The sequence below is a fragment of the Neofelis nebulosa genome, chromosome 4 (genome assembly GCF_028018385.1).
Source record: "Neofelis nebulosa isolate mNeoNeb1 chromosome 4, mNeoNeb1.pri, whole genome shotgun sequence".
NCBI classification, from domain to species: Eukaryota; Metazoa; Chordata; class Mammalia; order Carnivora; family Felidae; genus Neofelis; species Neofelis nebulosa.
This window is the reverse complement of record NC_080785.1, coordinates 89,999,873-90,023,073: the sequence shown is the minus strand read 5'-3', so window position 1 is coordinate 90,023,073 and position 23,201 is coordinate 89,999,873. Positions and strand designations below refer to the sequence as shown.

The 23,201-nt window shown below is 43.6% G+C and overlaps 1 protein-coding gene across 3 annotated transcripts in view; it reads right to left on the bottom strand.

The window, feature by feature from the left end:
* LHFPL3 (LHFPL tetraspan subfamily member 3) overlaps positions 1–23,201 on the bottom strand; it is a 587,290-nt gene that overhangs the window by 111,063 nt on the left and 453,026 nt on the right. The gene's annotated exons all lie outside the window — the stretch shown is intronic.

Sequence of the window (23,201 nt, the reverse complement as noted above, 5' to 3'; positions counted from 1 at the left end):
GTTGGAAGTTCTAGCATCAGCAATCAGACAACAAAAGGAAATCAAAGGCATCCAAATTGGCAAAGATGAAGTCAAGCTTTCGCTTTTTGCAGATGACATGATATTATACATGGAAAATCCGGTAGACTCCACCAAAAGTCTGCTAGAACTGATACATGAATTCAGCAAAGTTGCAGGATACAAAATCAATGTACAGAAATCAGTTGCATTCTTATACACTAACAATGAAGCAACAGAAAGACAAATAAAGAAACTGATCCCATTCACAATTGCACCAAGAAGCATAAAGTACCTAGGAATAAATCTAACCAAAGATGTAAAAGATCTGTATGCTGAAAACTATAGAAAGCTTATGAAGGTAATTGAAGAAGATATAAAGAAATGGAAAGACATTCCCTGCTCGTGGATTGGAAGAATAAATATTGTCAAAATGTCAATACTACCCAAAGCTATCTACACATTCAATGCAATCCCAATCAAAATTGCACCAGCATTCTTCTCGAAGCTAGAACAAGCAATTCTAAAATTCATATGGAAACACAAAAGGCCCCGAATAGCCAAAGTAATTTTGAAGAAGACCAAAGCGGGAGGCATCACAATCCCAGACTTTAGCCTCTACTACAAAGCTGTAATCATCAAGACAGCATGGTATTGGCACAAAAACAGACACATAGACCAATGGAATAGAATAGAAACCCCAGAACTAGACCCACAAACGTATGGCCAACTCATCTTTGACAAAGCAGGAAAGAATATCCAATGGAAAAAAGACAGTCTCTTTAACAAATGGTGCTGGGAGAACTGGACAGCAACATGCAGAAGGTTGAAACTAGACCACTTTCTCACACCATTCACAAAAATAAACTCAAAATGGATAAAGGACCTGAATGTGAGACAGGAAACCATCAAATCCCTAGAGGAGAAAGCAGGAAAAGACCTCTCTGACCTCAGCCGTAGCAATCTCTTACTCGACACATCCCCAAAGGCAAGGGAATTAAAAGCAAAAATGAATTACTGGGACCTTATGAAGATAAAAAGCTTCTGCACAGCAAAGGAAACAACCAACAAAACTAAAAGGCAACCAACGGAATGGGAAAAGATATTTGCAAATGACATATCAGACAAAGGGCTAGTATCCAAAATCTATAAAGAGCTCACCAAACTCCACACCCGAAAAACAAATAACCCAGTGAAGAAATGGGCAGAAAACATGAATAGACACTTCTCTAAAGAAGACATCCGGATGGCCAACAGGCACATGAAAAGATGCTCAACGTCGCTCCTCATCAGGGAAATACAAATCAAATCCACACTCAGATATCACCTCATGCCAGTCAGAGTGGCCAAAATGAAGAAATCAGGAGACTATAGATGCTGGAGAGGATGTGGAGAAACGGGAACCCTCTTGCACTGTTGGTGGGAATGCAAACTGGTGCAGCCACTCTGGAAAACAGTGTGGAGGTTCCTCAAAAAATTAAAAATAGACCTACCCTATGACCCAGCAATAGCACTGCTAGGAATTTACCCAAGGGATACAGGAGTACTGATGCATAGGGGCACTTGTACCCCAATGTTTATAGCAGCACTCTCAACAATAGCCAAATTGTGGAAAGAGCCTAAATGTCCATCAACTGATGAATGGATAAAGAAATTGTGGTTTATATACACAGTGGAGTACTACATGGCAATGAGAAAGAACGAAATATGGCCCTTTGTAGCAACGTGGATGGAACTGGAGAGTGTGATGCTAAGTGAAATAAGCCATACAGAGAAAGACAGATACCATATGGTTTCACTCTTATGTGGATCCTGAGAAACTTAACAGAAACCCATGGGGGAGGGGAAGGAAAAAAAAAAGAGGTTAGAGTGGGAGAGAGCCAAAGCATAAGAGACTCTTAAAAACTGAGAACAAACTGAGGGTTGATGGGGGGTGGGAGGGAGGGGAGGGTGGGTGATGGGTATTGAGGAGGGCACCTTTTGGGATGAGGACTGGGTGTTGTATGGAAACCAATTTGACAATAAATTTCATATATTGAAAAAAAAATAAAGAGAGCTTTCCTACTATTCCTCCTTTCTGATCTTATACTCTAATAAACTTTTGCTTGCCGCTCATTTCGTGTACACCTCTTCATTCTTCAAAGTGGCGAGGCAAAGAACTCCAAGTACTGAGGTAAAACATCCTGTAACACTAACCTCAGCTGTTGCTGTGTGTGCCATTCATGGCATCAAGGATAGACTAAGATACACTGGGGTAAAAAAAAGAAATCTTAGTGGGTTTTACCAACAAAGGTTTACTTCTTGTTCATCTCCATCATGGGTTCTGCTCTGTGGGGCTCTACTTCAGGTCTCCTCGTTTGGGATATATACTGAAGCAACAATTCCATCCTGAGCAATCACGGGTCTCCCAAGCAGAATTAAAGACGGGTCTGGAGGCCTCACATTGGCCATTAAGGTGTCTGGCTGGGCAGTGACACGTGTCATTTCTGCTCACTTACCCGCTGACTGAAACGAGTCTCATGGTCTCAGGGAAGTAAGATCCCATCATGTGCCAGGAAGGTGGGAAGCCAGAAATACTTGGTGAACAGCATGAATGATTATTATAGCTATTCACACAGTGTGCACATCCTGTTTCTCTTTCTCAGGAAGAAGCTGACTTTGATTAGCTATCTATCTCTCCTCCATGATGCCCATTAAGTTAGGCAAATCTGACCCTATTTTCTTGTTCCCGGAATGGACTTTTGCCAATCAAAACAATCTTAACCTGGTTGTAAATGGTTCAGGAAGGGAGACAAGACATAATTCAGGCCAATGAGAGGTTATGAGAGGTTTGCAGGGGCTTTGGGGAAGGTTTCTTCTCATTCTTCAAGGACAGCTTCTTTTTTTTTTTTTTTTTTAATTTTTTTTTTCAACGTTTTTTATTTATTTTTGGGACAGAGAGAGACAGAGCATGAACGGGGGAGGGGCAGAGAGAGAGGGAGACACAGAACCGGAAGCAGGCTCCAGGCTCCGAGCCATCAGCCCAGAGCCTGACGCGGGGCTCGAACTCACGGATCGTGAGATCGTGACCTGGCTGAAGTCGGACGCCCAACCGACTGCGCCACCCAGGCGCCCCTCTTCAAGGACAGCTTCTAAGACTCACTCCTTCGCTTTCCCTGGATGTGAGGAGGAAAGCATGTAAGCCCAAATGCTACTTGCAGCCATTGGGTGACCCACCATGGTTGTCATTTGAGCTGAGACATGGAAAAAAGCTCAGTCCTTGATGAAATAAATGGCCAGGGCAGGGTGGGGGGGGGGGGGGAGGGTGGTCAGTCAAACCTGAAGCTTCTCCTACCTTTGGACTTCCGGTTATCCTTGCCAAAAAATGTCCTTATTGTTTAAGCCACCTTTAGTTGAAGTTTCTGGTACTCGCTGCCGAAGCACCCAAAGTGATCTATCTGCTTATCTATGTTTCCTGCCATGTCCTTCCTGCTGATTTGTAGTCCCTGACTCCAGCTTGGCCTCCTTATTCTCACTGGACTAGCTGCTTCTCCCTCTTGTCACAATTCACCTGCATATAGAATATAGATTTGCCTCTAACTCCCAATATCATATGAATTCCTCCCTTTGCTTACTGACTTCATGACCTTCCCACGTGGCCTGCTGATCTTTTACTTTCTATCTCCAATGGCTTGGAGTATTCCTGGCCTTTGTTGATGAGCAGCCCCCACACCAATACTAAGAAGGGGGCCAGCTTCTCCAAGACATTTTTGCTCCTTTAAAGCATGTGAGTTGTTTTATTAAATTATATCTTACCTCTACACTGGTTGAAACTACAGCAGCCCGTGTGGTCAAACGCTATACAATACAAAAGGTCAGTGGAATTGTCCCTCCACTCTGTCAGGGGCACATAGTATCACAGAGCTGTGTGCTCTGCGATTTAATAATGGGCTTGCTTGAGTCCTAAATTGGGGCCGCACTATTGAAGCCTCGGCAAGTGGATTTAAAGCTGTCATTGAAACATGCCGTCACATCCCATACATGAGCTGAAGGGTGACAGTAGGCCCAGTTCCGCAGCACTTGTCACAGCAAAAAGCAGAAGGCTCAGCACCAATGTGGGCAGGGGTGTGCTTTTTAGATCCAGATTTTAATGGGCATGTTTTAGGGGAATTCTAATAGGCATGAAGTTAACATCTTTTGCATGTCTCCCAGCCTGGCTCATTTACCACCATAAATATAAGTAGCGATGCCATGTTGACTTACCTCAAATAGTTTAGAAGTCAGGGACAAAGCAACGCTGTGAGCAATCTAAGAAACAGGAATATTTTAGGAGCTGTGTGGGGGTGGGAGGCATGGTGTTACTGATGTGAGTAGACACGCAGGATCTGAATTGGCCCTTTTCTGAGTTATTAATACTTTCTGAAACCATACTAAGGAAGACCTGGACCTTTTACATTTACTGCCCTTGTATTAAACAGGGATGAGTCCAGAGAGATTTCTGGCAGGTTCTAGGAAAATATTCTGAGACTGACAGTTGCTTTGGGGAATAAAGAGACAGCATGTATCTGCTTACCACCCCCCTCCACCGCAACTCCTATTCCTTTTCTTTAACTCATTTTATCAAGTCATGCAAAGCTTTCACGAATACAATTGAGGCTTAGAAACTGTTAGAAGAATTGCTGTCTTAATGAACATCATTTAAGGAAGAGAGGAAGAAAGCAAGCAGGGGAGGGTTGGGGAGAGAGAACAGAAGGCTGTTATCTAGCTGGTTTGGCTCCCTCTCATCCAGAAGTCTGACTTTCCGGCAGGGGGAAGGAGGCGGGTCAAATTATGGTAATTAGGATCTTATGTGACAGCTCATGATTTGCATTTCCTTCATTTCATTGGTTCCCTTCATGTTTCCTGGAAGACTAAATAATACACTTCTATGTTTGTACCAAAGGATTATTCTTGGGCTTCAGAAGAGGAATGGCCATCAGAGAGCATGTCTGGCCTGGTTTTCCAGAATGGTTTTCAGGGGAATGAAGGCAGGTGGCTTTGTAGAATGAGGTGATCAGTCTCTAATGGACATTAAAGACTTTAGAAAAGGATCATAAGATTTTAGGAATTTCCCCGTGGCTCTATTATCCAGGTGCTGACTACCTAGTTTGATTGTGCAGTGGACTATCAAAGTCATTTATTTTTCCCTTCTCTGTTCTGCTGAATATATTTTGCCTTCCGAGAAACTCAAATTGTAGGAAAAGCCCACAGGAATTTAGGTATAGCTATTTTCTCATCAAATGGAAGTCACAGTAATTTCTCCTATCAGTCCAGCAAATGCCCTCTAGCCTAGGCCCTGGACTTTCCTCGTCTAACATATGATGTGATTGGCAACTTCTCACTGATGACAGAGATGCTGATTCTCCCCAGCTGCCAATCAACCACTGTACAGATCACCTTTAAATTCACTTTATATTAAATAAGGAAGGAAAGGAATGGCTTGGCACACCGAACTGCAGGATTGGTTGGACATTCTCAGAGCATATTTTAGCAGAATCATAATTTCCAGCAGCTACTATGGAGAAGAAACTATTACAGAAACATTGGCTCTCGAATTTGATGTGACCACACACATCACTAGCTGTGTGATGAACATCTGCTTTTAAAATAGGGGCCCACACGGACAGCCATCCTAGTTCTACTTCTTTGCTATTGACATGAGTCCTACAGTTCCAATTATTCTACATCATTCCCCACACAGCAAATTTACAGAGCCTTTCAGTTCACTGCCTTTTCTGGGAAGGCCTATGGAAACTTTGCTCATGTTCTGATTACTATTCAAGTCACTAATAGCCAGAATATCAATGCTATGCATTCATCATGTGCCAATGATGACGGCACTGAGAACCTTCAGGGCTGGGATCATCTGGGCCACCTTCTCATTTTGCAGAAGAAACCAGGGTTCAACTGACCTCCCCCAATCCCTTTAGCTATTTAGAGTGGATCTGGCAAGAGAATGCAAAGGCTTTTTAAAATAAATGCTTTACTGAAATACGTGTATTCTATTTTTGTAGTATATAGAGAAAAGTATGCATACCACACGTGTGAGTTCAGTGAACTCACAATGTGGGAGCACCTGTGTGGACAACACCCAACTCACAAAACAGAATCGGTCCCTTTATGCTTCCTTCCCAACTGTGCCAGACATCTTAGACCCCACATTGACTTCTAATGCCTTAGGCTAATTTTGATTTTATATTAATGGGTCTAAAAGCCTATAAATCAGCACTCTCTCCACCACCAGTTTCTTTGGATTTCACATTCTCCTAAAGGAGATAACATAAAACAGTTTAGGAGAATCAAATGCTTTTATGGGTCAGATTTCCATCATATTCAAGTTGGTAGCTCTGTAGGGGCACCTGGGTGGCTCATTCGGTTGAGTGTCTCACTCTGGATTTTTAGCTCACGTCATGATCCCATGGTCGTGAGATCGAGCCCCATAATGGGCTCTGCCCTGACAGTGTGGAGCCTGTGTGGGATTCTCTCTCTCCCTCTCTCAAAATAAATAAATCAACATTTAAAAAAGAAAAGTTGGCAGCTCTGTCATCTTTCACAGGTAGGGACAAGGCCACTTCGTTGGAGCCAATGTGTTAAAAAACCAAAACAAGCCTAACTCCACTCCTGTCCAGTCAGTGAAGATGCAGGGCCACCTAGTTGGTTCTTGGCCACTCTGGTGACAGTTATAATTCTGTAAGTGTGAGTTCCAATCATTATTTTGAAAAATTTATGACCGTTTTTGCAGCTGCTATTGATTTTCATCCTGATATATTACTATCCTTGATAATATTGCTTTTTCAACACCAACTTCTTCGTAGATCTAGAGAAAGAAATATCATCCGAGTGCTTACTAAATTTCTTCACAATGAATAACCAACTTTCTACATCTCCTTTCCTATAACAACATTAGTCTTTTTTTAAAAAAGTTTATTTATTTATTTTGAGAGAGAGAGTACAAGTGTGGGAGGGGCAGAGAGAGAGGGAGAGAGAGAGAATCAGCGGGCTGATTCACAAACCGTGAGATTACGGACCTGAGCTGAAATCAAGAGTCAGTCGCTTAAACTAGTGAGCCTCCAGGTGCTCCCAACGCTAGTCTTTCTATTTGTTTATTTTCATTTTGGTTGAAATACTTAGTTTTCTATGACAGACATTTCCCTCTCTTTCCTCTGTTTTCTCCCTTTTTCCCGAGCGGTAATGTAAACCTACATGCTTCATTTACTATCCAGTTGTGTAGCTGACTGAGTCTTATAACTGCCAGCAAATAGCAGGATCTGATACAGACGAATGGTCAGCTCACAGGATAGCTGGGAGATCTGCATCTTTTGGTCACACGTCCCTCTTTGCACAGTCAGATACTTTCCAAAGCAGTTTATGTCCTGAAATATAAGTGGCTGCAGAATTGGGCCTACCAGCTGTCCACACTCTTGCAGTGTATCTATGGATCACCTTATTTTTCTGCTCTATAAGTTACGGAATATGGGAAAAACAGAATAGATCTTCCTTGTCTAGTAAATGAAGGGGTAAAGTTACAGTAGTAAAAACAAGGTACAGAACAAAGTGCTTGGGTTTGCTCTCCAGAGGGCATTTTATACAGCCATGTGCCTTCTTCCCCAGAGGCAGCAGAATTCTTTTGATATTGGAGTCTAGAAGAACGGTAATAGCCAAAAGTGAAAAAGCTATTTAGTCATGGATAGTACCATGTCAAGTGAACTGAAATAAGTAGCCGTGACGGAGGTGATGAAGTCATCTGAAATAGAGTTTGGACTCAGAGAATTCTAGCAATTTTTGGATTCAGATGGGAGAGCGACATGTTGTGGCTTCCAGGGAAGAAGCTGGTCATAAAGAGGTATCTCAGATTAAAAAAAAAAAAAAACATTGAAGAATCCCCCCAAAACATAGTTTGCCAGCATGCTAGCTAATGACGAGGCTGGGGGCACACTTTCCAAAGCATTCTATCCATTCTCCTTCCTGGGGTGTCTACCTGTGTATCTCTCTACCCTTTGGATGGCTGGAGGCAGCAAGCCCCTGCCTGTGGAGGGAGGGAAAGAGGGCAGGGATAACACTGAGGGGAAAATGCTCTATCTCTGACTTAATTAAACTCTTTTTTTAATTGTGCCAGAATTAGCCCTGTCAATAAAATGTTGCCTACAGGCTTCGTTCCCAGCGTTTTGAAATTTCCTTTGTACTTCTGTGTTTGTTTTGTGAACAAACAGAAAGTTTCCTGAAACCACGGAAGTCTAAGCCAGTGACCCCTCCCCTTCCTCAGATCAGATTATAGTGGTGACAGCTTGGTTACTGGAAAGGAATCAGCTCAGAAAGACAGTTCCAATTACATCAACAATAATTATGAAGAAAAAAGGGGGCAGTTGTGGAGGTAATCACGGAATATTAATCACTGAAAAATGATGAGAAAGTCTAAAATTTATGGAATGTCTTCCAGAAAGTTCAAGATGTTCTATTCATGCTTTTCATTTATGTCAACGACATATAGAAAGATCAAATGGCTTGATAATAGAACCACACATCTAAATAGTATTTTTAGATATGAATTGCTTTTGCTTACCCTTTCTCGTTTGAATCTGGCAAGTAGAGAGTTACATAATATATTCATTTTGTATACACAGAAATGAAGCTCCAAAAGGTTATGTGACTGGTTCAAAGTCACAAATGACTAGAAATCTGGTCGTCTAGCAACTGATAAAGTGTGAATTTCAGTGCATTAGAATGTCCTATTTAACATATTTCAGAAGGGTAAGTTATAGATGGGCTGGGCATCCTGGCATAATCAGATAATAACTGAGATTACAATAGCCTCTTTTAGGCACCACGGGCTTCAAAAGGAAGAAATGATGTGATTTTGTTCACAGGTGCTTTATAATCTGGTTGGGGAGAGTGGCCCTTATATCAGGACTAAACAGGACACTGATGGTACCAAAAAAAAAAAAGCGTCAGCAAATTCCAGAAAGGGGACATGCAATGCCAGGCCAGGCAATGCTGGGAAGGTTTTCAGATAGGAGGCAGGATCGAGATGGACTGAGCATTGTATGGAAGCAGTCTCTGCCTGTGGGGACAGCAGTGGGATGTGTCAATCTGTTCGCATGGAGCCAAAAGGCTACTCATGAGACATCCTGATTTTAGTTACATACAAGAAGATATGGGAAATTGTGGGGAGAATTGTCTTGGGTGATGAACAGGCCAGGCCATGAGGACCCACAATTAAAGCTTCAGAAATTGCTTTTGGAAGCGACCAGGCAGTCAGGCTAGAGCACAGAGCCCTGCAAACACATGGGTCTGTTTGGTTTATGCTACTCAGCAATGTTGTCACCAGCTTTCTTCTTGTCCTGTAAGGCAGTTTTGAATATAGAAAAATAGGATAAATCAGAACATTCAGAAACCCAGAGACAGATTTGGTTGGCTGGCAAATTCTATACTACATAGTGTTAGTGTAGTGCCCCCATTATCTAAGAAATCTCTCTTCTAGAAAAACTCCTAGAAAAAGTTAGGGCCTACAACCAATATGAATGTTGACAAAGACTCTTGTTAAAGACTTCACTCCTCCATTAAGATGCTTATGGAGAGGAATTCTCTCAAAAACATCTAGGTTAGCCACAGGGCTGATACTAATGGAGAGAAACAAAGCTTATGGGTGGATGGCTACACCAGGTAATTCTTCTGTTTTCCTACTACTCTTTAAGGTGTCCAAACAATTTTTAAAGTACATATGGATTTAACAGAAAATCCATATGGGGAAAGAATGATTGATGCCTGATAGGAACCAAAGTTTCTTCTGGTAGGTTGGGTAGTGGGACATGCACCTTGAATCTAGGTTGCTCTGTTAATTTTCTTTTCCTCATGGTGGCTTCCTATGCAGAGTTGAAGGTTGGTTGGAACATGGAAAACCCCAGAAACCCAATGAAGTTAAAAAATTCACCATTAGCATTTCTCTCAACTCCAGGGATCCATTGGACTTTACTGACTTATTCAAGCCTTAAAACTGACTTATTCCCTTACCTCTGTCTTCAGGACTGACCTAGGTTCTCTCTATACGTTTACCAAGTACACCATGTACTCATTAGCTGTAGTATGAGAGAGTAAGGGAGGGAGGGAGAGAGTGTGTATGTAAAAGAGGGAGAGAGAGAGAATTTAAGGAGTGCAGGTTGATTAATGACCTCCATTACAGTTAGAGGAGGCAAGCTGTCAGTGGGCATGTGATAGGGGCTGTGAATTTATCTTCATTTGGACCTTCTCAATTTCCCTGTACTTTCCATTCTGTAAGCATCTTGCCATGTTGTGTGTTCTAGAGTTTAAAGGCATTCTTTTTTTAGTTTATTTAATTTTTTAAATGTTTATTTATTTTTGAGACAGAGAGAGACAGAGCACAAGTGGGGAAGGGGCAGAGACAGAGAGGGAGACACAGAATCTGAAGCAGGCTCCAGGCTCTGAGCTGTCAGCACAGCCCGATTCGGGGCTTGAACCCATGAACTGTGAGATCATGACCTGAGTTGAAGTCAGATGCTTAACCCACTGAGCCAGCCAGGAGCCCCAAGTTTATTTATTTTTGAGACAGGGAGAGAGAGAGTGCAAGCAGGGGAGGGGCAGAGAGGGAGAGAATCCAAGCAGGCTCTGCACTATCAGCATGGGGACAGACTCGGGCCAAACTCATGAATTGTGAGATCATGAACCCAACCGAAATCAAGAGTCAGATGCTTAACCGATTGAACCACCCAAGCGCCCTGCAAGGTATTAATTTTTTAAAGACATAGTCCATAAATGCAAGAATGGTGCTCAACCAAGAATCAACAATTGTTTACCACAATGGTGGAATGAAAAGTTGACATGTTGGACATAGAGAAATGTGGTGCTTTCCTAAAGGGATTTTCAAGGACAATTCTGACTATACACAATTTTTTTAATAAATATTTTTTAATGTTTATTTTTGAGAGAGAGAGAGAGAGACAGAGACAGAGGATCCCATGAGCTCCATGATGACAGCAGGGAGCCCGATGCGGGGCTCGAACTTAGAAACCGTGAGATCATGACCTGAGCCAAAGTTAGAGGGTTAACCATCTGAGCCCCTCAAGGTGCCCCATGGCTATACCTAATTTTTTCCCTGCCTCTGACTTTAACCACAACTCCTACAATCTTGTGGAAGGATGAGACAGAGAATGAATGAAGGTGAAGAGAAAGACAGTGGGAGCAGCAAGTGTGACTTAAAGGACACTATAACCAACACCTCAGGAACCCATGTCCTTGTCCATGAATGGTTATATGCTGCAAATGTTCCAGTAGCATCTTTCTCTCTGGCTTCAGCAATTCTCAGGGCATTCACAGGAGGAAGGCAGGGAGAAGACAGCCTTGCCCTCTTGTTAAAAAAACAACAACAACAAGAAAGTCAAGGTATTGACTGGCCTTAGCCAGTGAGAAAGCTTTAGACTTTGAAAACTGGATTCAGTCTGTCTTCTTACATGTATAATTTAGGCACAAAATAGACCACTGCACGCTTTCTCAATAGTGAGAGAGCAAACGTAACAGAAAAAGGTTTTTATAGTCCCATTGGATGAAGCCCTACAATAGATTGAAAAGATAAGATGTGAAATGGTGTGTGAAGAGGATGAGCTAAGTTAACGGAGGAATCAGTCTGAAGAGCTGTAGCTCACAGGATTCGGGATGGAGGGCGTCGATGCCTTCTGGAGAACACGGTCTTGAATAGTCTGTTCATATCCCTTGATACATGCTGAGCTCTCTAAAAGTTGGGCTGTAGATGATTCTGTTCTGCTTATCAGACTATAAATTAGTTGACCCACATCATGTGTCAGAGATTATAAGAACAGAACCAGGAAATCTGCTGGGAACACTCTTCATGGAGGAATTACGTTTTCTTCCACGTGTGAACAAAGATACGGTTCCTACTCTGCCTATGGTACTACACACGATTTATAAAAGCATCACTAGGGATAGGCTGCATGGTGCAGGGTTTAAAAAATTCAATGAGAAAGACCGTAAGGATGATGAGCATCTCCAATCTATTGTTCTTATGCTTTCTATTGTTTCAGAACACGTGGCTACACTGGGAACGAGCTAACATTAATTTGGGGCCTCACAGCTGCTATGTTTCAACAAGTCGCCCAAATTACACTGAAAGCACTCGCAAGACTTTCCTGTACCTGAAGGGCTGAGAGCATTGTCTGGATAACACGAGGCCTCGGGATGATGCTAGGAGTGTTTCTCAGTGGTTCCCAATGCAGCTGTGAGAACAAGCTCATTTGAGAAGTGGAAGGACTTCTGTCTCACTGTCCGGGGATGAAAACATTTAAAGGACAACAAAACAGGGGCACCTGGGTGGCTCAGTCAGTTAAGCGTCTGACTTCAGCTCACGTCATGATCTCTCAGTTTGTGGGTTCAAGCCCTACATCGGGCTCTGTGTTGACAGCTCAGAGCCCGGAGCTTGCTTCACATTCTGTGTCTCCCCCTCTCTCTGCCCCTCCCCTGCTCATGCTTTGCGTCTCTCTTTCAATAATAAATAAACGTTAAAAAAATTTTCAAGAGACAACCAAACAAAGCATGAAGGTCAGTGGCTTGCAATAGCAGGCTGCAGCAGAATAATTAAAGATTGTAACTGAGCCTAGTCATACACGGGGCACGATAAGAGAATGTTTTTGTTTTTTTAAGTAGGCTTCATGCCCAGCACAGAGCCTACCATGGGGCTTGAACTCATAACCCTGAGATCAAGACCTGAGCTGAGACCAAGAGTTGGACACTCAACTGACTGAGCCACCCACGTGCCTGGTAAGAGAATTTTCTAGGACTGTCTTATTGATTCTGAACAAAGCTGGGCTTTTGGTAAATATATTACAGTGTCTCTTTAAAACTTATTTTCTAATAATACAAATGCATTCGTATGATCTGGGTAATTAAACTTAATTGTATAATTAGAACAAATGAGCAGAATTAGATTGCATTAACCATATGTAACAACATTATTAGGTACATAAATCTTTTCTTCAAGGTTTGTATGGAACTCTCCCACTCCCATCCCACCCCATACACAGAGTAGTCTTACCCCCCAAGACCGGGAACTGTCATCTTATGTTGTTCAGGATGGCACCTATTATTTCAATCCCTCTTACTCCCCTGCCTACAAGGAATTATACGGTGGCACTAGAGATATTAATGAGGCATGTTAGGGATAACCCATGCCTCAGTACAAGATTGAGAAAGTTGATTCTATGATAATAATAGCTGTATTTATTAAGTATTACATTATACAAGGTATTAGGGCAATCATTTTATATATCATCTCGTCCAAAATTTGATAACAGTATGAGGTAAATGTTATGCTTATTTGACAGGTAAGGAGGCTGAACAGACAGCAACCCAGCTACGGATAATTGCAAAGTTCAGCTCCTAGCCATTATGCTACTTTGACTTTGATAAAATTGGCTATTTTTATATATTTTTAATGTTTGTTTATTTCTGAGAGAGAGAGACATACAGACAGACAGAGACAGAACATGAGCAGGGAAGGGCAGAGAGAAAAGGAGACACAGAATCCAAAGAAGGCTCCAGGCTCTGAGCTGTCAGCAGATGGGGCTCAAACCCATGAACGATGAGATCACAATCTGAGCTTAACCAACTGAGCCACCCGGGTGCCCCTAAAATTGACTATTTTCATTCTAAATACTGCCAGTTAAAGAAAGCTTCCACTCCCTGCCCTTATATCTTTCTCTGTGGATAGGTGAATTTTATATAAACATTTTAGTCTATAACCAGTAGCTAAGCTGGATATGGACCATTGAGCTGAGGCGGGAAAATTTTCAAAGTGAAATTGTTTCCATCCAACTATATTGCTCCTTGCTGACTGTTCACTGAACACCTATGGAGCATGAGTTGTTTCCAAGAAGAGAAGGTGAGGGTAGGGAAGGTGAGGAGAGTCTGTCCACAGAGAGGGTCTGGCATGGACACAGACACAGAGTTATAGAGGTCCAGTACATGAGGAAGTGTGTCTGTGAGTGGGGGGATTTGGGGTCAGAGAGGAAAGACTGGCAGAACAGGTGGGGGCCAGAACACAGAGGCACTGTTGGCTAACCAATGCTTGTGGAATTAAGTCTATAGGAGATGGGAGTCTATGAACATGCCAGTGGGGTTAAATCTTAAGCAACATACACTACATAGTCAGATGTGTCTTTTAGAAAAAAAGAAAAACAAAACACTAGCACTAGCATGGAGAACTTCTTGGAGGAGCAAACACAGACAAGGAGAAAGCTACAACGGTCCAGTTGAAAGAAGATGAGGCCCTGGGGAAGGACAGAAGTGGCCAGATTCTCTAGACATTTCCAGTTTAAGATCAGCAGGATTTTGATATTTAGTAAAAGCAGGCTAGGAGACTTGAGGGGTGTGTGTGTGTGTGTGTGTGTGTGTGTGTGTGTGTGTGTGCCTATATAAATTAAAAACTATATATTTAATTTTAAGTTTATTTATTTTGAGAGAGCATGAGCATGCACACACATGAGCAGGGAGTACAGACAGGGATAGAGGGAGAATACCAAGCAGGCTCCATGCCATCAGTGGACAGCCTGATGCTGGGCTCGAACTCACCAACCATGAGGTCATGACCTGAGCCAAAACTAGGAGTTGGGACGCTTAACCAACTGAGCCCCCCAGGTGCCCCTTGAGGATGATATTAAGCAAGATCACAGGGAGAAAATTCTTTGTTCTCCCTAGAAGAGGTTCAATAAATTAAATGTTGGGTATGTTGAACTTGAAAGAAATGTAGGACAGTTAGCTGGAGGTGTTCAGACAGTAGATGGAGCTGGGTAGGGGCTAGAGATCTAGATATTCGATCACTTACATGTATTTATTGAATACCTACTAAGCTCCAGTCCTGTTTCAGAGACTTGGGATAGAACAGTGAAGAGCCATCAACATGTAAGTGGCTGGTAAAGCTGGAGGAGTGGCTGAAATCCTTGGCAGTGTGAGAACAGGAAGAGAGGACAGCTGAGGACAGAACCCTAAGGAATCTGGACACCTAAAGGGCAGGTAGGGAAGTAGGGGGAGGAGGAAGCAAAGGGGATTGAGACAGAGTGGTGAGAAGGGCAGGAGTACATGGCATTAGTGGGAACAAAGAAAGGGAATAGGGCCCATCATGTTTATTAAAAAATTTTTAAATGTGTTGGGCATCCTGGTGGCTCAGTCAGCTGAGCTTCTGACTTTGGCTCAGGTCATGATCTTGAGGTTCATGAGTTTGAGCCCTGTATAGACTCTGTGCTGACAGCCCAGAGCCTGGAGGCTGCTTAGGATTCTGTATCTCCCTCTCTCTCTGCCCCTCCCATGCTTGTGCTCTGTCTCTGTCTCTCTCAAAAATAAACATTAAAAATTTTTTTTTAAATACTTATAAAATGTGGTAAAAACAACCTAAAATTTACAATTCTAATGATTTTTTAAAGTTTCTTTTTTAATGTTTATTTATTTATTTTGAGAGAGAGTGAGGCAGAGAGAAAGAGAGAGAGGGAGAGAGAGAATCCCAAGCAGGCTCCACACTCAGCACAGAGCCTGATGTGGGACTCGATCTCACAAACTGTGAGATCACGACCTGAGCTGAAATCAAGAGTTGACACTTAACCCACGGAGCCATCCAGGTGTCCACCATCTTAACCATTTTAAAGTATACAATTCAATAGTGTTAAGTGTATTCACATTGCTGTGCAACAGATTTTCAGAACATTTTCATCTTGCAAAATTGAAGTTCCATATCTATGAAACAACAACTCCCCATTTCTCCCGCCACCCAGTCCTGGAAGCCAACATTCTACTTTCTGCTTCTATGAATTTGATGACTTCAGCAGTGTCATGTAAATGGGATCGTGAAGTATTTGTCTTTTTGTGACTGGCTCATTCTCTTAGTGTAATGTTCTCCAGGTGCACTCACACTGTAGCATGTGACAGGATTCCCTTCCTTTTTAGGGGTAAAATTCCATCGTATGTATATACCATATCTTATCTATTCATCCATCAATAAACACCCGGGCTGCTTCCACCTCTTTGCTTTTGTGAATAATACTGGTATGACATAAGTGTGCAAATACCTCTTTAAGACCCTGCTTTCCAATGAATCACGGGAATCTCCCCCCAACACCAAGTTGATAGCTAACTTGACAATAAATCATAAAAACAAAAACAGTAACAAAAACCTGGAGTCCTACCTCCTCGGAGATTCTGATTCAGTAGGTCTGAGGAAAGGCCTGGGAATCATTTGGTTCACAAAGCCCACCACAATGAGGCTTTGGTTTGGGGAACAGTTTTGGGAACCACTGCTCCTGAGCAACTGTTCTGTAGTGCAGGGCTCCTCAACCATTGCAGCTTCATTGAACCACTGAGAAGTTTTTATAAAGATGCTGATGCCTGGACCCCATCTCCAGATATTATGACTTCATTGACTTGGAGTATGGCCTGGGCACTGGATTTTAAAAGCTCCCCAGGTGATTCTGATATGCAGCCGAGACGGAGAACCACTGTTCTGGTATATTCCTACTAATCAGTGCCCTGAATTGTTAGTTTCAGCAATAAATATCAGAATCCTAGCTCAAGGGAGATGATAGAATCTCTCATTGAGTAAATATTGCCTGACTGCACCTGTCATCTATTTGCATAGCCGTGTACAGTGGACTTTACATCGTTACCTCATGGAAACCCTCGCACACACCTGTGAAGCAGTGTGAGTAGATATTATCCCCATTTTATTGATGAGGAAACTGAGATTCACCATTTTTTAATAGCACACTTGTAGATATAAACACAGATTAGGTACATGTGCTTCCCTGAAAAGACACCATTGTCTGGGGGGAGGGGGGACATAAGACAGAAACAGGAATTTGGTTGTAATGAGGTGCAGGACAGATCTGAAAATATATGAAAATTCAGAGAAAGAGGTTTAGGAAGAGTAATTTGTGAAGAGGAGGGATTCAGAGAAGGCTCTTCAGAGGAGGTAGCCCTGGCTCCTCTTGGAACTGATGAAAGTTGCAGAATTTCCTTTGAGGGTCTGAATGGAGGGCAAATGACTGTGGCCTTGGGCCGTGATCCAATAAAAAATCCCTTTATTGGATTTTTATAGTTCTGTAACCCAGTCTGTGTAACTCCCTTAGCGCTTTCAGTTTATCGCATTTATAATAAACTCCGTTTTTCTTTAAAAAAAAACAAAAACAAAAAAAAACCCCTGCTTTCAATTCTACTGGATATACCCCTAGCAGTAGGGTAGATTATATGATAGTTTCATTTTTAACTTCTTGAGGAACCACATGCTGTTTTCCACAGTCCACTTGGTTGTTGTGGTTTTATTTTAGAAACGGTTTATTTCCGGTCAATCTCATTTCCATTTTGTTTGCCTTTGTGGAAGAGCGGCTGAAGACGACTCAGTGGTTGCTCCTGCCCGTTCAGTGGCCTGAGCAGTGGGAGCCGCACACCAGTCTTCAGGGCCAGGCTGAGCGCTGGGGTCTTCAGTGGGGGAACTGCTGAATTGGGCCCTGAGGGCCCCGCACGCCTGCAGACCAGTCTGCGACTTGGGGTTGAGTAGCCGTGAACTCAGGAGCGGGAGCAGTCCATTCACCCTGAAATTCCTCCATGGTCACGGCCTTTTCAGCAGCGGCCTGCTCTTCCTTTTCGATGCTTCAGGATCTCTGTAGAAGCAGAGATCAGGCAGGACCTCCCGTGGGTGTTCACGGAAAGGTTGCTGCGCGCGCGCGTGCGCAGAACTTCCTGGGCCAGCAGCCACGTCGGACCCACCCAGCGAGCTCCCCCGTTGTTGCAACGGATGGCAGCGCCCACAGAGGGCAGAGGCGAGTCTGACACAGAGCCATGGGACGCAGGTGAACGGAAGACGCCTCCGTGAGAGGCTGATGGTCAGCCCTGTGATCAGTTACCACCAGAAGTCTCGGCTCCCGGAAGGCTGCCTGGATCTGGGTTAGTGAAGAAGGTTCCAGAAGTGAAGTGGCCAACAATAGGAGTGGCTCCAGCAGCAGCCGCAGCAGCAAACCTCAGCACAGCTCACTGGCCAGTACTCCTAGATGATGTGACACTGACATCAGCTGGGGTTTCAATGGCAGCAATGGCACGAGCTGCCAGCAGAAGCTTCTCCCAGGTTCTCTTCAGATTTATCATGTAGCTGCCACCACTTTTCCTCTTGTATATGTACTGTTCCGTTTGGAAGTCAAGGTTGATGCCACCTAGGTGGGTTCCCGCTGCGGGGAATTTAAGGATATCCTCCTCCTTGCATTTGTAGGACATCAAGGGCTCCGGATATCATGAAAGTTTCCCTTTAAGTTGTGACAGGAATGCAGAACAATGCTGTATGGACCCCTCTCTGGGTAGCACGGAAAAGCAGTCCACTTGGTTTTTGATATCGCTAATTCTGACGAGATAGAATAGAAATGATAGCTATTTGGCATATTACCTGCCTGTTGAGCAGAAATGTGCATTATCTTATTTAATCCTCAAAACAATATTGTAAAGAGGTATTATTAGCACATTTTGCAGATGAGGTACAGAAATGTTAAATAGGCCAAGGAGCTAGTTAGGATGTGGGAATCGAAATCAGGTCTCTCCTGATTTTCAGATGTAGCCATTGTGACGTTTTATTTCTGAAGAAAAGGGCTCATTTTCCCAAGTTCCCTAGTGATCTGTGACATATTTTTCATGAGTCAGGTAATATTTAATTCTTTAAAGTTATTTATTTATTTATTTTGAGAGAGAGCAAGAACACGTGCATGTGAGAGAGAGAGAGAGGGGAGAGGAGAGGGAGAGAGAGAATCCCAAGCAGGCTTCGTGCTGAGATCAGGGTCAAAATCAAGAGTCAGACACTCAACCAACTGAGCCACCTCGGCGTCCCTCACAAGGTAGGATTTAAAAGGACTGGAGTAGTTATACTTCCACTCTCATAATTCTGACCCCGAATTCTTAAATAGTCACATCTCTCCATGAACAAGTAGAAGCGGGTCATTCCTACACACCACCAATAGCTCTCCAGGTCAACACCACACTGAACCTCTCTTCCTCAGCTTGGTGTCTGCATTGTAACCAGTTGCTGTTATTGTTCGGAATTAATGAATAGTTTGCAAACTAGCATCACTTCTGTGAAAGTTGATGGACATATTAATTATACCTTATTCAGATTTCACAGTTGTGCGACCCAGATTCTTCTTTTCTGCCAAATTTCCAAAGATGCAGTGGCATTTTAAAAACTCCAGTGAAACACAGATAGTGTATTAAAATGCAAACAAGGAAGGAACTGGCCACGCAGAAATGGGAAGATGATGAGCTTGGTTTATCTGACTTCAGGACTACAGTCAGATGGTCCATTTTCAGGGTTTTTAGGTTGATTCAACAGTGCACATCTTTCCCTTCTGGGGTTTTACTAAAATCTTTTGTAGGCACTGTTATCTACTCAAGTGTCTCCTCTCTGTTACGTAAGGATCAACGCATTTACTTGAGGCCTGATACCAGCTGCTGATTACCAGTATCCTCAATGCATTAGATCTCTTGTGTTTGGTGTTTATAGTCTACATTGATAGAAGAGTGGGATGCATACAGGCTTCACTATTACTTATTGAGCTACTGCCACGGCAGGCATTATGCAGGTGCTAAGGATACAGTAACACGTAAGATACAGTCCCTGCCCATGTGGACTCAGAGAGGGGCCATTGGGATTAGGCAAGTAAGTAGGCAATTATAGTACCCTGTGACAGGGGATGTAATCAGGGGAGGGGGTACTGTGGAAATATACAGGAGCGATTCCTATCCCAGTAGTTGGGTAGAGAGTTAGGTCAGGGAAAGCTGCCTGGGGAAAATGTCTAAACCAGTGTCTCTCAGACTTTAGCATGCACCAGAATCAGTTGACTGAATCAGGAGACTGTCAAAATAAAGATTTCTGGAATCTCTAGAATTTTTGATTCAGTAAGTCTTGGGCCTGAGAATGTGCATTTATTTATTTATTATGTTTATTTTTGAGAGAGAGAGAGAGAGACAGAGTGTGTGTGGGGGGGAGGAGGAGCAGAGAGAGAAGGAGACACAGAATCCCAAGCAGACTCCAGGCTCTGAGCTGTCAGCACAGAGCGTGACGTGGGGCTTAAACCCACAAACTGCAAGATCATGACCTAAGCTGAAGTAGGCTGCTTAACCGACTGAGCCACCCAGGTGCCCCGAGAAAGTTTATTTCTAACAAGTTCCCAGTTGATGCTGTTGCTGCTTTCTCTGGGACCACACTGTGAGAATCACTTGTCTAAAGCCAAGATCTGAAGGAGACTGAGAGTGGAAAAATGTGTGTGTGTGTGCGCACGCACGTGCTTGTGCTCACTCATGGGAGGTGGGGCATGGCGAGTGCTGGGTCAAAGGGTATTCCAAAGGGAAAGAATGTATAGAGGCATGAAGATAAAAGAGAGCATGACAGGCTTGGGGACATCGATACTGTAGGGCTGAGAGTGTAAGAAGTGGTGAGAAGTGAAGGTGACAGTGTCACGAGTGACAAATCACAAAGGACCAATTGGCCATGCTATGCTAAGGAGTTTAGTTATGGCAGTGGGAAGCTGCTAAAGTTTGTTCAGGACAGTGATGTGATGTGATATGCATTATGGAAAGGTCTCTCTGGCTTCATTGTGGATGATGGGATGGAAAGGGCAACACAGGAGCAGGGAGACCAGTTAGAAAGGCATTACAGCGGGGCGCCTGGGTGGCGCAGTCGGTTAAGCGTCCGACTTCAGCCAGGTCACGATCTCGCGGTCCGTGAGTTCGAGCCCCGCGTCAGGCTCTGGGCTGATGGCTCAGAGCTGGAGCCTGTTTCCGATTCTGTGTCTCCCTCTCTCTCTGCCCCTTCCCCGTTCATGCTCTGTCTCTCTCTGTCCCAAAAATAAATAAAAAACGTTGAAAAAAATTAAAAAAAAAAAAAAAGAAAGGCATTACAGTAAGAAGAAAGATGATGGCTGTGCAGAGAGAGACTGCTTTTGTCGAGGAGAGGGCTGCAATGGATTGAAGATGACCCCAAAGTCTTGGACCTCTCTTCCCATTGAGAGGTGAGGTTTATATGTCCTCCCCTTGAATTTGGGTGGGCTTATGACTAGCTGCCCAATAGAACAAGGCAAAAGTAATGCTGTGCCAGATTCTAGGCTCAGGTTCTGAGAAACTGGAAGCTTTCTCTTCCTATATCTTAGACCACTTGTTATTGGAACGCTGACCTGCCTTGCAAGATGACCAACAGTCTTGCTGGAGAGACCCCCTGGAGAAGTCCAAGACTACCTGAGGACGGAGGGCATGCCAGCTTGCTGGTTATCCCGGCCAAGTGCCAGGCATGTGGGGAACACATCTTAGAACTTCCAGCCCAGCCACTAGCTGACTATCATGGAGTGACCCCAGTGGATGCCACATGGAGCAGAAGAATTGCCCTGCAAGGCCCTGCTCAAATTCCTGACCCACAATATTATGAATGTCATAGAATGGTTGCTCTATGCTGCTAAATTTTGGGTAGTTTGTTCTGTAATAATAGATCACTAAAACAGTTTCAGTAATTGAAACACAAAGAACATCAACATTTAAGGGGCAGGTGGGGAAAGAGAGTCCCTCAAAGCAGAATAAATTTTCAGGAAGGAGAAAAGAAGAATATGGTATCATGGAAGCCAAAAGAAGACAGTGCTTTAGACAGGAAGGAGTGGTTATTGGTGTCAAGTCCTGCAGAGAAGGAGAAAAGGCTACAGACCAGACAGTGTTCTTTATATTTAATGGCACAGAGGTCCGTTGGTGGTGACACTGGTGAAAGTGTAATAAGCCAGAAGACAACCCGCAGTTGAGGAGACAGAAGCTGCAAGTAACTGGCCAGAAGCTTCCTGGTGAAGAAAGGGGGTAGACCTGGGGGTTTGCAGGGTTGAGAAAAGGTTTTTATTTTCACATTATCAGACTTGAGCACATTTCAGTGCTGATGGGAAGTGTGCTGGGAGAGGGTGAGGAGAGGTACTGGGGCAAATGGATACTGGAAGGTTCTGTAGCATGCAGGGTGGCTGTGGTCCACATACATGCAGAGGGATTTGCTTAGGATGGAAGGCGGGCCCCACTTCTGTGACAGGAGAGACCAGGGAAAATGATGAAGAGGAAGATAAATGTGGAAATGTGTAGCAGCTGTAAGGTGATACTTCATCTGATGGCACCTCTTTCTCCTGTGAGGTAGGAGACAAGGCTGCGGGTTTAGACACATGGAGGCTTGGGGAGATAAGACTTTTATTCAAATGGGGAAGACTCAGAATAGCCACTGTGGGGGATAGCAGGGGACCAAGCAGAGAAACATGGAAGGATTGCATCTGTGGTAGCGGCACCTACTTCTACACTTGTGTGATTTTTTTTTTCCTTTGGTACTACTGAATGGTCCAGGGGTAGAATCAAGGAAGGCAGGCAGTTGGGTGAACGCAGGGTTTAAAACTTGGTGGACTTGTTTAATGACACATGGCAAAGGATTTCAGGATGCTGGCAAAGAAAGGACTGGAGTGAGGGTGCAGTGTGCAAGTAAGCAAGTAATGACAGAGAAAGTCAAGTCTGAGGGATCAAGGTCTTGATCAGCTTGAAGGACAGAATGGATACCTGGTTTGGTTTCCCAGAGGTTCTAGGTAATGGCAGAGTCCAGGGTCTATTGGTGGCTAATAGTGTGCACAGCAATCAAAGTGCAAGAACGTAGAGAAAGTAAAGGAACTGAGAGTTTACATTTATGTGGACGATCACTGATGAGGTCTCGGAAGGTGGCAGGGCTTGAGGGTGAAGGAAGACTGGGGGGCAACTGTCAAAGTGTTCAGAAAGTGTGCAGGCCTGGGAGGTTCAATTATTATCCCCATTCTGCAGAAGAAGAAAGTGAGGCATGGAGATCACACCCAATAGCTATTTGGTGGTGGAACCAGGCCTTTTGACCCAGGTGGTCAGGCTGCAGAGTTTGTGCTCTACAATATGAAGCCGTCTGTACTCACATTATATGACAGAATAGCTATAGAAGGCTCATGTGTAGGGGGCAAAGGAGGAAAGGGTAGGTTCCCAGAAGACACATGTGGCATTCCAGCTGGATCTTGAAGAATAATAATAGTTCATGTTTACTTGGCCGGGCATTATGGCAAGTAATGTGCATCAAATGGTTCCACTGAATTGAACTCTCCTGACATCCCTCTGTGGTGGGCTGG